Source organism: Muntiacus reevesi, chromosome 7 (genome assembly GCF_963930625.1).
Source record: "Muntiacus reevesi chromosome 7, mMunRee1.1, whole genome shotgun sequence".
Classification (NCBI taxonomy): Eukaryota; Metazoa; Chordata; class Mammalia; order Artiodactyla; family Cervidae; genus Muntiacus; species Muntiacus reevesi.
The window spans coordinates 56,449,486-56,458,989 of record NC_089255.1 but is presented as its reverse complement, the minus strand read 5'-3'; the positions used below and the strand labels follow the sequence as shown (position 1 = coordinate 56,458,989).

Genomic DNA, 9,504 nt, shown 5'->3' with positions numbered 1-9,504 from the left:
GAATTAAAAGCCCTCTCTGCCTAAAGAGTAAAGCAGAAGGAGCTGTGTTACTGCAAAGTCCTTAAAATAAACTATACCTGGGTAACTCTGCTTCTTTGCTATTTCAGACACTCCGGTTTGTCACTTTCCCCTGAGATGTAGCATGAACTCTAAAGAGATTTTCTGGTTAGCCACAATACCTATATATTAACTTATAATGAAATATAGAACTATCAAATGAATCCCGATATTCTGCTCATCCATTAAGAGCACCATCTTCCTGGACTGTATTAGAAAATTGTTTAATGTGCCTTAGATGTGGTCACTGCAAGGAGATCCAGCCAGTCCATCCTAAAGGAGATCAGCCCTGGGTGTTCACTGGAAGTACTGATGAAGCTGAAACTCCAATACTTTGGCCACCTGATTCAAAGAGCTGACTCATTTGAAAAGATCCCGATGCTGGGAAAGACTTGAAGGCAGAAGGAGAAGGGGATGACAGAGGATGAGATGGTTGGATGGCATCACCGACTCAATGGACATGAGTCTGAGTAAACTCCGGAAGTTGGTGATGGACAGGGAGGCCTGGAGTGCTGCAGTCCATGGGGTCGCAAAGAGTCGGACGCGAATGAGCGACCGAACTGAACTGATACTGGGTGTAGCTGGAATGTATCTCAAGCAGGCACTTCAGTCCTCTATCTGGATGATTTTTTTTTTTTTTTTTTAAGAAGGCGTATCAAAGTGGAGCTTGCTCCGAGGAATGGTTTATTCCTGAAGGGCAGACCAGGAAAATTACCGGCGAGTGTTTAATGAATGCAAGGTCTTGGCTGTTTCCTCTCCTCAGAGCACAGAAAAAAAAGGCAGCCATTTCATAAGCCAGCGTAGAGCTGTCTTCTAAAGTATTCCTGCTCTTTTCCTATTCGCCTCCAGACTGTCCACCTGCCCCAGCTCCCCGCTAAGCAGCTCTTCTATTTTTTGTCCCACTTAGATCAGTTCAGTTCCACTGCCTGTGTACAGCTTGTAGCTAAAATGCGAGGTTGGGATGGGGCTGAAACTGATCTCTGCAACATCATCCCTGCTTTCATACCTAAGGAACTCACTAGGGTCACAATGCCCTTGAGGTGACATCTCCTTATTTATGTCTCTCTCGTGCCTTGTCCTTTGTTTCCTTTTCTATCAGTTTTTCACGAAAAATTTAGAGGACTCAAAGTCATGTCCTCACATTAGCAACCAAGCATACATGTCCTGCTGTTAGTCCCTCTTGACTCAAAGTAAAAAAAGGAAATATATACTAAGGAGTCTTTAGCTTCTGTTTATAGCTCCCAAAGGGTCCAAGGTAGATAATTCCACGAGCAGAGGACTTTTCCTCGGACTGCTGTTAAGTCTTGAGATTCGCAGCCTCTTTCAACGTCCACCAAATAGAAAATACGAAGGTTTCGCCGAGTCGCGCCCTCCTCGCTCGGACTACAACTCCCAGGATGCCTCCTCGACCTGGGAGTGCGCACGCGTGTCTGGGGGCGGAGTGGGAACCAGCGCCGTCGAGTCGGGGGAACGCCGGCGGGTGGATCCGACCACTCCCTGGGAGGCGGACGCAGGAGGACGGGCGGGTACTGGAAACCCAGCGGCAGGCAGTCCCCGCAGGTTTGTGAAGGAGGTCGGTGGCCGCAGAGGACGCCAGTCAGGTAAGCCCAGCCCGGTGCTTTCCAGGAAGTCCGTCTGCGGACGCGGGCTGGGAGTCGCACCGGCCATGGTGGCTGAGGCGGGAGAGGTTGCTGCTTTCCAGCCGCTCGGCTTGAGATCTCCTTCCCTACCGATCCCACTCGGGGAGCGAGGGGACGCTGGGGGCTGCTTCAGAGCTGACGGGCCGGGGTAGCAGCCGTGGGACGTGCTGGGGCGTCGCCCGCGGTGGAGGCGCGCGAACCCCGAGTTGCTGATGAATCACTCGGGGGCCCGGCCTCGCGGGGTTCGGGACCGGCCCCTTCCCCTCCGCGCTGGAGCTCGCGCGGGCCGCTGTCGTGAGAACTCGAGGTGCCTGCCCCTTCCCCCTCGCCGGGGTGTAGCTCGGGGGACTAGCGTCTAAAGGTTTTTTTCACCAAGACTCCTTCAAAGATTTCTGCTTGGTGAAAGTTGGAAAGAAAAAAAAAAAAGCAGGGCACACCCTTTCCTTTTTGATTGAAATCTGGCTTGTCTTGCGTTCCCCGTTTTGATCTATTTGCTCTTAGAATAAGTTCCTGGCTCCCATGCAGCACAGCTGGATCCGGCTGTGAAGTTTGTGTGTTGGTTTGTTTTGAGGACGTGACTGGGTGGTTATATTTTTGCTTACAGAAATTGGGGTGTTACCTCTGCAAGCCTGCATTCAGATTACGAACAATTGAGAACATAGGGGTTTTTTTTCCTGTTTGTTTTGGTTTGGGTTTGTTTTTTTTTTTTTTTTATGTTTAGTTAAGAATCGCATTTCCAACTTGCCCTTGGCTTCTCTTAAAACCAAAAGTCATCTGGTGTTGAACATTGCAATAAAACGTAATCCCAGGAGGTCATACTTGAACAGGAAATAAGCCTGTGGAGATTTAAGCTAGTTATGTGCGGTCTCCCTTGGTTTGTAACATTTTCATGCACCTCGTGTTTCTTTTTTCTGAGAATTCCTTCAGATTAATTTTCAGATTAAATTGATTAATTGGCCTGTCCAAAAATATATTAGGCTTAGAAAAATAATTTTCTTCAACTTCATTTACCTTTGCTAGTCTCTCCTTCCTAGTCCCAGGCACCTTTTAAAATTTTCATTTATTTGGTTGTTCTGGATCTTCATTGCCTCAGGCAGGCTTCTCTAGTTGTGGCAACACCGGGGTGGATGGGGTGGGAGGGTGGGGGTATTCTTCCTTGGGTGCAAGGACTTCTCATTTCCATGACACAGGTTAAAGGCCAAGCGACTTTAGTAGTTGCAGCACACAGACTCAGTATTTGTGGCTCTCAGGCTTCGTTGCACACCGCCTGTGGAATCTTACACTATCAGGGATCAAACCCATGTCCCCTGCCTTGGGAGACGACTCTCATCCACTGTATCACCAGGGAAGTCCTTTGGCACTTTTTTTTTTTTTTTTTTTTAACCCTCTCATTTGTTTAAGAGCCAGAGTTATTTTACTAGGATACTTAGAATCACTTAACACATTTCTAGGAAAGGAAGAAAAAGGGAAAATGTCAGATGCAGTATATTTTGGCTTGTTTAGCTTGCTTGCTTTCAAAGCTCTCAGGATTTCTAGTTTGCTCATCTTTAAAATGAGGTTGTTTGGCCTGATGACCCCAAGATTATCAACCCTAAATACTTGACTTTAAATATTCATTTTATTCATTCAGGAAACATTGGCCACACCTGTCATTCCAAGCCCTTGTACTAGGCAACAAAATATTTTTGAAGGAACAAAAATAGTTCTTTAGGATGTCACTAACCTAATGCTCAATTTGTGTGTGTGTTGTTATGACTGATTCCAAAGTTTTGTGGTATATCTTCCAGGTCAAATTACTCTGCAATAAATAACTTTACCTAAAGTTAAGTACTTATAGGTCAAATCCAGCTACAGTGCTCAGGTTCCTCTAATCAGATTTTTCAACTTTCAGCTGCTGGTTTATTTAAATGAAACACAGATTCATCACAACCGAAAGGACTTGAATGGGGTAGAGTGGTGCTTCTCACCATAAATTACCCAGTGTCTGGTAGCTTTGAAGTGGGGCCTTTGTATCTTCTGGTCAGATAGGGATTACTGTAGCTGCATTGGGAGATGACACTTTGAATATGAAGGGTTGAGAGATGTTTCAGGGTGTTTATAATGACAGCCTAAAGACCAGTGCTGATACCTGTGATATGAGATGCATGGCAATGGCGTTTTCCAATTCTCTTTCATTATTTAAAAAAAATAATAATCCTCGCTAACAAAAATAATTGCCTTCACAAGTTTTCTCCCTTTCTTTTTTCTCTTTTGCTTCTTCCCTTCTCCTTTCTCTTTGTTGTTTTCTGTTTTTTTCATCTCTTCCTCTTTCACCCTCACATGTTTTCACTCGTATTAAGTCAGTAATTCACTGATTCAACATGTGTTTTGCCCCCACCTGTACAAGACCCCGCCGTAGGCTCCCGGTGAATACAGACATGGAAGACTTTTTTTTTTGTCTGAGAGTCTGCTGTCTCTGAGATTAGGCATGTGTACTTGTTTATAGTTCAGAGCACTGTATGCTTGTCTGTAGGGAATAAAAACATGCTGTAGGAGTTCAGAGGGAGAGATCTTCAACAGTCATGGGAGCAGGTACCAAATGAGGTCATCTTTTTCCCACTAAGTGATCATCTGCATTCCCCTAGGCTATACTCTCTATACTGTTTGAATGTATTTATGATATATCCACATAGAATAGAGTGCAACTTCATAAGTTTATTTATTTGGAACCTGGAGTGAGGTGGCTTTATGCAAATCAGTTAGATCTGAGCAGTGTCCTATGGAGGCTAAGAGGTGGTGAAGGTGAAAACAGACCTGGATAGAGGCACGGAGGAGGACTCAGTGATAACAGTAGAAAAGGTCTCTGAGTTTTAGGTGTCTGTGTGATGTACACTGCTGTTGTTAATTAGGATATGTTATCTTTTAAAGATCAAATTACCTGGCAAATTATTCTTCATGCTTTTCAGTTGTCCTTAAATTTAAACATACATGACTCTGTCTTGATTGAAGTAGTTGAGAGCCTTATTCTTTGGGTTGTAATGGTTGCCAAAGTACTATCTTCCGTCCTTGCTGACGTCCAGTTTAGCTGCCATTTCCTTTCTCAGTTTTATTTCAGACCCTCTAAAATGACAACTATAAAACCATATTAGAAAACAAAATTTTACTGAACTTCTCACCGTCCATTAGAGGTATGTATTGAAATTTGTGAATAAGCAAAGTTGATTTGACGTTAATGAAACCTGAACATGAACACATATACTTTTGATCTATATACCTATAGGCATCTGTAATCCATTAGGTGGTTTACAATAACGAAGGAATAGAGAGTTGAATAGCAAGTAATTGAACATGTGTGTGGTATTCTAAAATTTCATTTGAAACAAAATCATTAACTGCTATCATGAAGCCGAGCACTACATTGTATTTTTTTTTCTTTTTTTTTTTCCCCACTGAGGTATAATTCACATTCGTTGGAATGCACACATCTTCAATGTCCAGTTCAAGGAGTTCTGTCCATTTTATACACTGTAACTTCTCCTAACGAGATGGAACATATTCTTACCACCATAGAAGGTACCCACATGCCCCTTTACAGCGTTCCCTTTACACAGCCTCCAAAGGCCACCGCTTTCCTACTCCCTGCTTCTGACATCATAGCTTTGTTTTGCCTGGCCTTGGACTTGACATAAATGGAGTCACACAATAGGATGTGCTTTTTTTGCATCCACTTCTTTTCTGTAACGTAATGTTTCTGAGATTTGTCAGTGTTGTGTGTGTCAGTGGTATGTTGCATCAGTGGTTTTCTCTTTTACTGATGGATAGTATTCCATTGTATGAATATACCCCAATTTGTGTATCTCATTTCCTCTTGATGGATATTTGGGCTATTTCTAGATTTGAGTTGTTAGGAATAAAGTTGTTATGAACATTTTATGAGTCCTGTGTGGATAAGTGTTTTATTTCTCTTTATAAGTACCTACGAGTGGATTTACTGAGTCATAGGGTAAGATGTATGTTTAATTTTTTTTAAAAAGTTGCCAAGCAGGTCTCCAAAGTGGTTTATATGAGTTCTAGTTGCCAAATTTTAATTTTAAATGTTGCCAAATTTTAGTGCCATCAGCCGTTTTTGTTTTAGTCGTAGTAAAGGATATAAAATGGCACCTCATTATGGTTTTAATTTGCTTTTTTTTTTTTAAGGATGTTGCGTGCTTTGCATGCTTGCATGCTCAGTGGGTCTGATTCTTTGTCACCCCCAGGCTCCTCCATCCATGGGATTTCCCAGGCAAGAATACTGGAGTGGGTTGCCGTTTCCTCCTCCAGGGGATCTTCCTGACCCAGGGATCGAACCGGGGTTTCTTGCATTGCAGGCAGACGCTTTACCCTCTGAGCCACCAGGGAAGCCCCAAGGCTGCTTAGTATTGTATTAATATAGAAAGCATTCAGTGGGATCAAGGAATAGTCCTGAGGCCTGCCATCTTTTCAGGGTGAAGAAAGCCAATTTAGTCTTTATAAAGTTAGAGGATCTGCAAGTACACATAATTGGTTTTGATACTCTTACCAGCAAGTTCCCCTGTTTAAGTTACATAGTTGGTCTGTTAATTTCTGTACTCTCTTCTGTGGAAGCAAGCAGGAAGACACCTGCCTTTGTTCAGCGCACGCACACACACACATACACATAAGGCTTTCCTGTTGACTCAGATGGTAAAGAATCTGCCTGCAATGCAGGAGACCCAGGTTCAATCCCTCGATCTGGAAGATCCCCTGGAGAAAGGAATGGCAACCCACTCCATTATTCTTGCCTGGAAATTCCCATGGATAGAGGAGCCTAGTGGGCTATAGTCCACGGGGTCGCTAAGAGTCAGACACAACTGAGTGACTGACACATATATATATACATACACACACATATATAAAACTCATGCATTTTAGTTTTCATCTTTCTGCTACACTACTTCAGTCCAATCCTTTTTGACACACAGTTCCTGAATTTGTCTTGAAACAGTTTCTAAGTTTGGTTCTTTTTTCTTGGTTATCAGATTTTATTGACTGATAAAACAATACAGTAACATTTTTAAAAGAATATCACCTTAACCATATTACTCTAATATAACTATTTTGTTTTTTTCTCATTTCCTTCCAGGCTTTGTTCATCCACATACATATTTTTATATGGTTGAAATCATAGTGTACATGTCCTTTTATGTGGTAACCAGTGGACACCGTGTTCTGTATGTGGGTCACCCTTGTTAGTAAAGACAAATAAAGCTGGAGATGGAGATGAGACCACTAGGGGACTTAGCAGTGGGAAATCTTGAAACTAAAGTTTGATTGAAATTAAAGTAGAAGACAGTTGAAATTTTCAAAGATAGGGTTATTCCATGGAAAATGCAGGACAGCTTTGGTTTCCTTATTCTCTTTCTTTTTAATGTATAACAACTTTATTGAAATATAATTCACGTATACAGTTCACCTGATGCAAAGAGCCGACTTACTGGAAAAGAACCTGAAGATAGGAAAGATTGAAGGCAGAAGGAGAAGGGGATGACAGAGAATGAGATGGTTGGATGGCATCACTAATTCGATGGACACGAGTTTGGGCAAACTCCAGGAGATAGTGAAGGACAGGGAAGCCTGGTGTGCTGCAGTCCATGAGGTCGAAAAGAGTTGGACACGACTGAGCAACTGAACAACCACAGCATACAGTTCATTCGTTTAAAGTGTAAAAGACAGTAGATTTCAGTATATTCATAAAGTTGGGTAACCATCACCACAATTCATTTTAGAACATTCTCATCACATCAAAAAGTAACCCCTTGCTCATTAGTGGTCACTACCCACTTCCTGCCAACCCCCCCAGCCATAGGTAACTGTTGTACTTTCTGTCTATGAATTTGCCTATTCTTGACATTTCATATAAATGGTATCATACAATACATCGTCCTTTGTGACGGACCTCTTTTGCCCTTATTGTCTTTCTTTTTTTCCTTCTTTTTGCTTGTTTTCTATTTTTTATTTCACCCTTTTAATAATTCACTTTGAGAATTGTACCACAGGGGCTAGGTTCCTCCACAGACATGCTCCCTTTTTGACCTGTAGACAGACACTCCCTCTGGTATGTGTGGTCAAACACTTACACCTACTCTCTGAGGGAGGAACACAAACACACCAAGACAAACTTAAAATCTTAAGTTAATTGATGCATGGAGATTACTCTTTAACAGTTTCATATCTGGGCACATCTAAGCACTAATATCACTGCAAACACGCACATGTGAACATAACTCCTGAAGCGCAAGTGAGAAAATGGGTGAAAATATGGTAAGCTGGGAGGAAATGAGGCATGAGTGGGCAAGAGTGAATGAGAACTAATGGCAAGTTGAGTTTATTTCAGGTATATTCTCCTGGTGTTAAAACACTGCCTAAAACTTTCGATCTGTTAAATCAGTAGCCTTTGTCTGATGTTTGTATTATTTAATATGTACCAATATATAGACTTGTAGGTAAGATTGTGGTAGTTAGCTTAGATTTGATATAACCCCAGGATTTATTTTTGTTCATGGTGGGTGATTATTAGCCCAAGTTAGTATTCTTAAAGAACTGTTCTTTCCCACCTGCCCCCAACCCCCCTGCCTTTGTCATAATGGCCTCTGAGCTACTTTGCTTGGCTTGAAGGTGGGATTGGAGGGATGGTTGGGATGGGGAAGTGGGGAGGTAGGGAAGAAAGATTATTATGATTAGGAAAAATCAGTAAAGGATTATTTAAAGTCAACCCCCTCCATTTGTTTGTCCCAAAGAACTACAGTATCTTAGAGAAGATCATGGAGCCATACACAGAAATGCACCTTGGCAGATTTACACATTTTTATCTCTACCAAGCCCTCTGTGCAGCTATACCTGCTTTTGCTTTGCCACTTTTGAGCCCCTGTTAGTCCTCCTTGTCAAAGAGTCTCACTTCCTATTCTCCTCTAAGACATCACTTGCTCTCCACCAGAGTACAGTTCTCGTCACTGCATTCAGCTTCTTAGTTAGCCTTCCCATCTGCCATTTCCTCTTGTCTATCTTTTCCCACTGCCAAATAGGAGTCCTGGCTTATAACTCCTTTTGAGTCAGATGCTAGGGGAGCCTCTTCAAAGAAATGTTTGAACCGGTCCCTGAAAGAACGGATTTCAACATGAGCAGAGGGTGAAAGGACATTTCAGGTGTAATGAGCAGTGTTATCTGAGGGCTGGAGGCAGAAGAGCAGGGAACCATGTTTACTTCATTGCTGTAATACAGAGTATGTGAGGATTACTCCTTCCCCTTTAAGTTTTTCCTCTCCTTTCCCTGGCTCCCTTCTCATCCTCCTCCCATCCCTTTTTAACGTGTACTTTGATCTTCTAGCTTCAAATATAGCTCCTCCCTGCTATCTGGCTAGGAGATCCTTCCCTGATCACCCACAGTGATCTCTGAACTTCTGTAGCACTAATTGCTGGTACCATTCTTTTGTCAGTTATTTATATATTGCCTTGATTTAAAAAACAAAACACACACACACAAAAGCCTTATCTGCATGTCTCATTTTCCCAAAATAGAGTTTATTAATCAGGGTTCTTAGGTCTCAGAACAATACCTGCTTAAGCTAGCTTACTCGAAGGTGTGGCAGAAGGGCTGGGAGTTGCAGTGGGTGTTACCCAGTTAAGGCACCTGAGCTCCTTGCACCCAACTGCAGCTGGAACCCAGAGCAGGCACTTGGAAAGCCCCTGTCCTTCCTCCCTCTGAACAGTTTGCATGGGCTCTCTTCAGCTTCTTTCTGTGCCTCCACTCCATTCCAGAACAGTGATTTGGATTT

At 42.6% G+C, this 9,504-nt stretch overlaps 1 protein-coding gene across 1 annotated transcript in view; it reads left to right on the top strand.

The window, feature by feature from the left end:
* Positions 1 to 1,511: 1,511 nt before the first annotated feature.
* Positions 1,512 to 9,504, top strand: part of TMOD3 (tropomodulin 3) — an 86,225-nt gene continuing 78,232 nt past the window's right edge. The window contains exon 1 of the mRNA XM_065940042.1: positions 1,512 to 1,658. The gene's annotated coding sequence lies outside the window, so the exon portion shown is untranslated. The remainder of the gene's footprint in view (positions 1,659 to 9,504) is intronic.